Genomic DNA, 6,000 nt, shown 5'->3' on the forward strand with positions numbered 1-6,000 from the left:
AGCACAAATATTCGGGCCAAACCCAAATTTCTCCAATGCAGTGAAAAGGTAATTCCATTCGATCATGTCAAATGCCTTTTCTGCATCTAATGATAGTAATATCTCTGGGGTGTTTGATTTTGCTGGTGAATATATAACATTAAACAAGCGTCGGAGATTTGAAGATAGGTGTCGGCCTTTAATAAATCCAGTTTGATCTTGTGATATTACCGAGGGCAGCACTTTCTCCATCCTTCTAGCTAGGATTTTTGAAAGTATCTTAACATCATTATTCAGGAGTGAAATTGGTCTATATGATGCACATTGTAAGAAGTCCTTATTTTGTTTAGGAAAGACGGTGAATAATGCTTGTCGAAATGTTTGAGGTAGTATTTGGTTGTCTCTAGCTTCTGTAAATGTTGCCAATAAGAGTGGAGCTAGCTGAGTGGAGCTAGCTGAGTGGAGAATTTCTTATAAAACTCTACGGGGTAACCATCAGGGCCTGATGATTTCCCGCTTTGTAGTGACTTTATAGCGTCTAGTAATTCTGTTAGCGTTAGAGGTTTATCCAGTTCCTCAGCACTTAAAGCATCTATTTGTGGTATTTGTGAATTATCCAGAAATGCATTAGATTGTGTGTTGTCTTCTTTGGGCTCAGTGGAATATAAAGACTTATAGTAATCTCTAAATGTGTGCATTATTTTATTATGGTCGATGATTTCTTCTCCATTCTTGTTAGTGATTACTGGTATTGCATTGTGAACTTCTTGTTTATGAATTTGTTGAGCTAAAAGCTTATTAGCTTTTTCTCCGTGTTCATAGTAATGCTGTCTAGACTTATAAATAAGTTGTTCAGTTTCTTTAGTTGTTAAGATGTTACATTCTGTATGTAGGGCCTGCCTTTTCCTGTGGAGAACTTCATTTGGACGCCTGGCTTGTTCTTCATCTATTCTAGTAATTTCATTTCTTAGCTCTGACACTTTCTTGGTTTCTAATTTATTTCTGTGGGAAAGATATGAAATAATCTGTCCTCTTAAGAAGGCCTTTAGAGTTTCCCAGAGTGTTCCTGCAGAAACCTCTGTGGACGTGTTTGTCTCTAGGAAGAAGCTGATTTGTTTGGATATAAATTCTGTGCAGTTCTCGTCTGCCAATAAAAGAGGGTTAAGACGCCATCTGCGAGGTGAGTGTGAGGGGCCTATTGATTTTAGCTCCAAGACTAGAGGGGCATGGTCAGAGATAACAATTGTGTCATATTTGCATGATTTAATTGTAGGCAGGAAATTATTATCTATAAAAAAATAATCAATTCTTGAGTAGCTATAATGCACTGGTGAGTAGAACGAATATGTTCTTGAGTTTGGGTTAAGAAACCTCCAGGGGTCTGATAAGTTGTGATCATTCAAAAACTGTGAAATTATCTTTGCAGTATTAAATGTCGTCCCCCCTGTCACAGGAGTCCTATCTAAGAGTGGATTTAAAACACAATTAAAGTCCCCAGCCATTATAATTTTATGAGTGTTCACATTGGGAATGGATGCAAATAGATTTTGCATGAATTCCTTATCATCAACATTGGGTGCATAAACATTTATCAAAATCATTTTACTGTTATATAAGTTGCCCATGACCATCACATATCTCCCTTCAGGGTCCGACACTACATCTGATGCTACAAATGGAACTGTTCTGTGTATGAGAATTCCCACCCCTCTAGTTTTCTTTATAAAGCTTGAATGGAACATTTGGCCAGTCCAGTCTTTTTGTAATCTGAACTGATCCTTGGTTAGTAAGTGGGTCTCCTGTAAAAATACTATTTTAGCGTTTAAGCCTGTTAGGTGAGAGCATACTTTCTTTCTCTTTAATTCGTGATTCAGGCCTTTAACATTCCAGCTCACAAAGTTAACTGTCCCATCATGGAGACATTGATTCTGAGTTTTTAATGTCATTTATAGTTTTAATTGGTAATATGGCAGTTTTAATCTTAGTTTCAAGATTCCCCATGAGTTATTGCATTTTAGCCTATTGTTGCATTGATTCTTTATTTAAAATTGGCCTTTGCTGAGAGCTGTGGACCCGCTATACCACACTCAGTCATATTCACATGGTATACCTCTCTGAGTTGATGGCATTTATCTCCATTCTTTTCACAGTTGGTGCCTGATCAGAACTATTTGTTGCATCAAATCAAATGTATGATGCCCTGTGAACGCTATCTGACTATCATGTGGCATTTGCGCTTTGACAACAAAGACACCCGTGCAGAATTTGTGAAAAAACTACAGATTTGCTGTAATCTCAGACATCTGGCAACGTTTTGTTGTGATGTGTGTTTTGACAACCCAGGGCAACATATTACTGTTGATGAGCAACTGTTTCCAACCAAGGTCCGTTGTCCTTACTTGCAATACATCTCAGCCAAGCCTGACAAATTTGGCAAAAACTTTTGGATTGCAGCAGATTTGGAGACAAAGTACACGTGCAATGCCACTCCTTATTTACGAAAAGATCCCAGTCATCCTACAGAAGAAAGACTTTCCTTGACTGTGGTTATAAAGCTGTTTCTGGACAAAGGCAGAATCAAAACAACAGACAATTTCTTCACATCGCTTTCACTGGCTAATAGACTGGTGCACCACAACACAACTCTGCTTGGCGCCATTAATAAAGTGGGACAGGAACTTCCACCTACAGCCAAAGTCACTTCAGTATATGAACAATTCTCCATGCTAGTGTTTAGATCTGGCAGTGCCATGCTGATGGTATATGCACCCAAAAAGATGAAGTCTGTCTGCATTTCCAGTACCATGCACCATAACGCAGAGATTGGGCAAGATTGGAAAAAAACATGTTCAAATGACAACTCAGGTTCAATCTAGAGATTCTGGTTGAGGAGGATGCCTTGGAAGAATTCATTGTGACAAAATACAAATCACTTCAAAAAATGTAGGCAACTTCACTTCCCTTGAGGCATTCATTTTAAATATTAACACAGACTCCAATACAATTGTAGTGCTAGTCTACAGACCACCAGGGCCATATTCATTGTTCATGACTGAATTTGGCAACCTTTTATCTGATTTGGCTATAAATTATGATCATGTAGTGTTGATGGGGGGATCAGACTACTATTCTAAAATAATAGATAGCAATAATAAAAATCCTCAGGTACCGTTTAGAACAGTGGCTAATTTAACAAATGGAAATTCAGATCTACCGTGCAAAATACCAACAGGCATTAGCAGTACAGACTTTATGATCTCCTTTAATGAGAAAATTAAAAATATAAGATCCTCAGCATCTCATCACTAGCCTGGCAGACCCTGTCTCACATTGCATTCAACACTTTAGAAAGTTTAATCCTGTAACAGAGACAGGAAGTCTTGACTTTAATTTCTAAAATGAAACCTACTACTTGTTCGCTAGATCCAGTGTCAACAAAACTAGTGAAAAGCGCAATGTATGTTCTTGCAGCACCAATTCTTAACATTATTAATAGTTCATTATTGTATGGCACAGTACCTGATACACTAAAAGTGTCAGTCATCAAGCCATTACTTGAAATGTCAGACCTAGACCCACACTTACTTAACAACTATAGACCCATTTCAAATTTACCCTTTCTCTATAAAATACTTGAAAAAGTAGATGCCAGTCAGCTTCAGTTATACCTTACATATCACAATTTATTTTAGAAATTCTAGTCTGGCTTCTGCACTGGTCATAGTATAGAAACTGCACTAACACATGCTGTAAATGACATTCTGATATTCTCTGATGAAGGAAACTCCACTGTAATTATGTTGTTAGACTTAAGCGTAGCATTTGACACCATTGGCTATTCTATTTTGCTGAAAAGGCTAGAAAATGATGTTGGGCTTACAGGCACTGTCCTTGCCTAGTTTAGCTCTTACCTATCAAATCGATTCCAGTATGTACAGGAATGTTCTAACAGTACTCCATCATTATGCACAGAACTGAGATTTGGTGTCCTGCAAGGCTCAGTAATGGGACCTTTACTGTTTTCACTTTACATGCTTCTACTGGGATCTATCATTAGAAAACATAAAGTTAATTTACACTGAAGACACACAGTTTTGCCTTTCTTTTAGACCAAATTAAATTTCTCCAGTGTTGTCTTTAATTAGTTGTGTTAATGACAATATTTTGTCATTATTTAACTCAGTTGGAATCAATTTTAATTTAATTAATTAAACTATAATTTTACTATTCAGTCTACAATCTAGGAGTTATCTTTGACTCTAGCATGATATTTAAAGCGCACATCTCAAAACTGTCTAAATCATGTTTATTCCACCTTAAAAATGTTGGTAAATTAAGGCATTTTTCTAAATATGCAGGATACTGAGAAATTAATTCATGCAATTATTTAAAATAGGATTGACTACTGCAATTCAGTGTTCACTTGATGTTTAAACTCTTCTTTATACAGCTTCCGTTTAATCCAAAATGTGGCTGCAAAAATTATTACAAGAACAATAATCTGTGGTAATAAGCCTCACTGGTATTACCAGCAACTAAATAAAATTAGTTTAGTGTCCTCTGCAGTATTAAGAGTGATAAGAGAGGCATAAAGAAAGGAAACTTGCCTTTTTCTTTTATATAGTGCAGAGAGACGTCTTCGCTGACCATATTAGCGCCTTTTGGGGAGTGTTGCGGTGGGTCTCGTGTAGACTGGAGAGATGGCCTTGCCATTGACCGGCCGGGATGGTATTGTCGGTCTTCCACTCCTGTGCGTGCCTCCTGCGACCTCATAACTCTATAAGAGCAAAAGAAAGTGCGAAGCGCCTTAATATTAGTTTTCCGCAGTTTAGAAAAGGGATCCTGTGTTTACAATTATCTGGGTTGTAGCTCAGGGGAAGGAGGAAAACAAATTAAAAATGCTTACTTTCACTTTTGGGAGAAGTGCTGTTCGCGTCTCAAAAACCGGCACAGCTATGCGCACGGGTGCCAGCTGCTAGAACTTTTAAAATATTTTTGCAGGGCAGGAGACGACACTTTTTGCAGACGCGTTCACATCACCGCGTGCCTATGGATGGGATGACGTGGAACAGGTTAATTGGTCAGCAAGAGGGCGTCGAATACCAAAAAGGAATTACGGCCTCTAGAGGCTGGTTCTTCTGACTAGATCTTGCTAGAGAAAGGTACTTGGTAGAACAGCGATTTGAATTTACCAAGCACTACTGCTTGTGCCGTGATTATTGTAAATATTCTTTTTTTTTTCTTGTATATATAAATATCTCTGGATTAACTTTGGTGGAGGTATTTATTGGGTTGTGGTTATTGGTGCACTGTTTATTTTTGTATAAACACTTTTTTTGAATTTTGAATATTGTTGTTTTTGGTGAATCCTGTACTATACACAGTTTGAAGGAGCAACTTCCTAACTTGGAGCGCTGTGGAGGAAGACAGCTTCATATTGGTTTGTGTATATATGGATTTCACTAATCTGTGTGTATTTTACTTTTTCATTTAGGGCTTTCAGGCAGCACTGTAAATACTGTATATAGTCATTTCTGGGCTCCATTTAATTAGTTTTTGTGTGTCCTTTGCGGTATTGGACTGTGTCTCCATATACAGTATATAAAATCTGTATCACATTATTTTTGTTTTCTTTAAGTGCACCTGTAAATAAAACCACTTTATTTTTCAAAAAACCAAACACTTTTTGTATCCGTGTCTCCCTGTCTTACACCATCATCCTGGTCACGCTCGGTCCCACATACTAGACACCTAGAGTGTAGGCTGGTGATTACAATTCCCACTACATGGGGTGTCAAATTTTGGTGGCAGCGGTGGGATCTGATCAGGTGTGGTAAAAGTGAGACAGTATTTTTGATTTTGGAGTACGGACGAAAACAGTTTTTGGCAGAATGGCTCCAAAGAAGCCTCAAGGAGTTGGCACTCCAGACCGCAATACAGGAGTGACCTCCAGAGCAGCACTGGCAGGGGAAGAAGTCCAAGTCACTGGGGATATCCGTGCAGTGGAGGTGCTTTTGCGAC

Source organism: Erpetoichthys calabaricus, chromosome 2, assembly GCF_900747795.2.
Source record: "Erpetoichthys calabaricus chromosome 2, fErpCal1.3, whole genome shotgun sequence".
In the NCBI taxonomy this organism is placed as follows: Eukaryota; Metazoa; Chordata; class Cladistia; order Polypteriformes; family Polypteridae; genus Erpetoichthys; species Erpetoichthys calabaricus.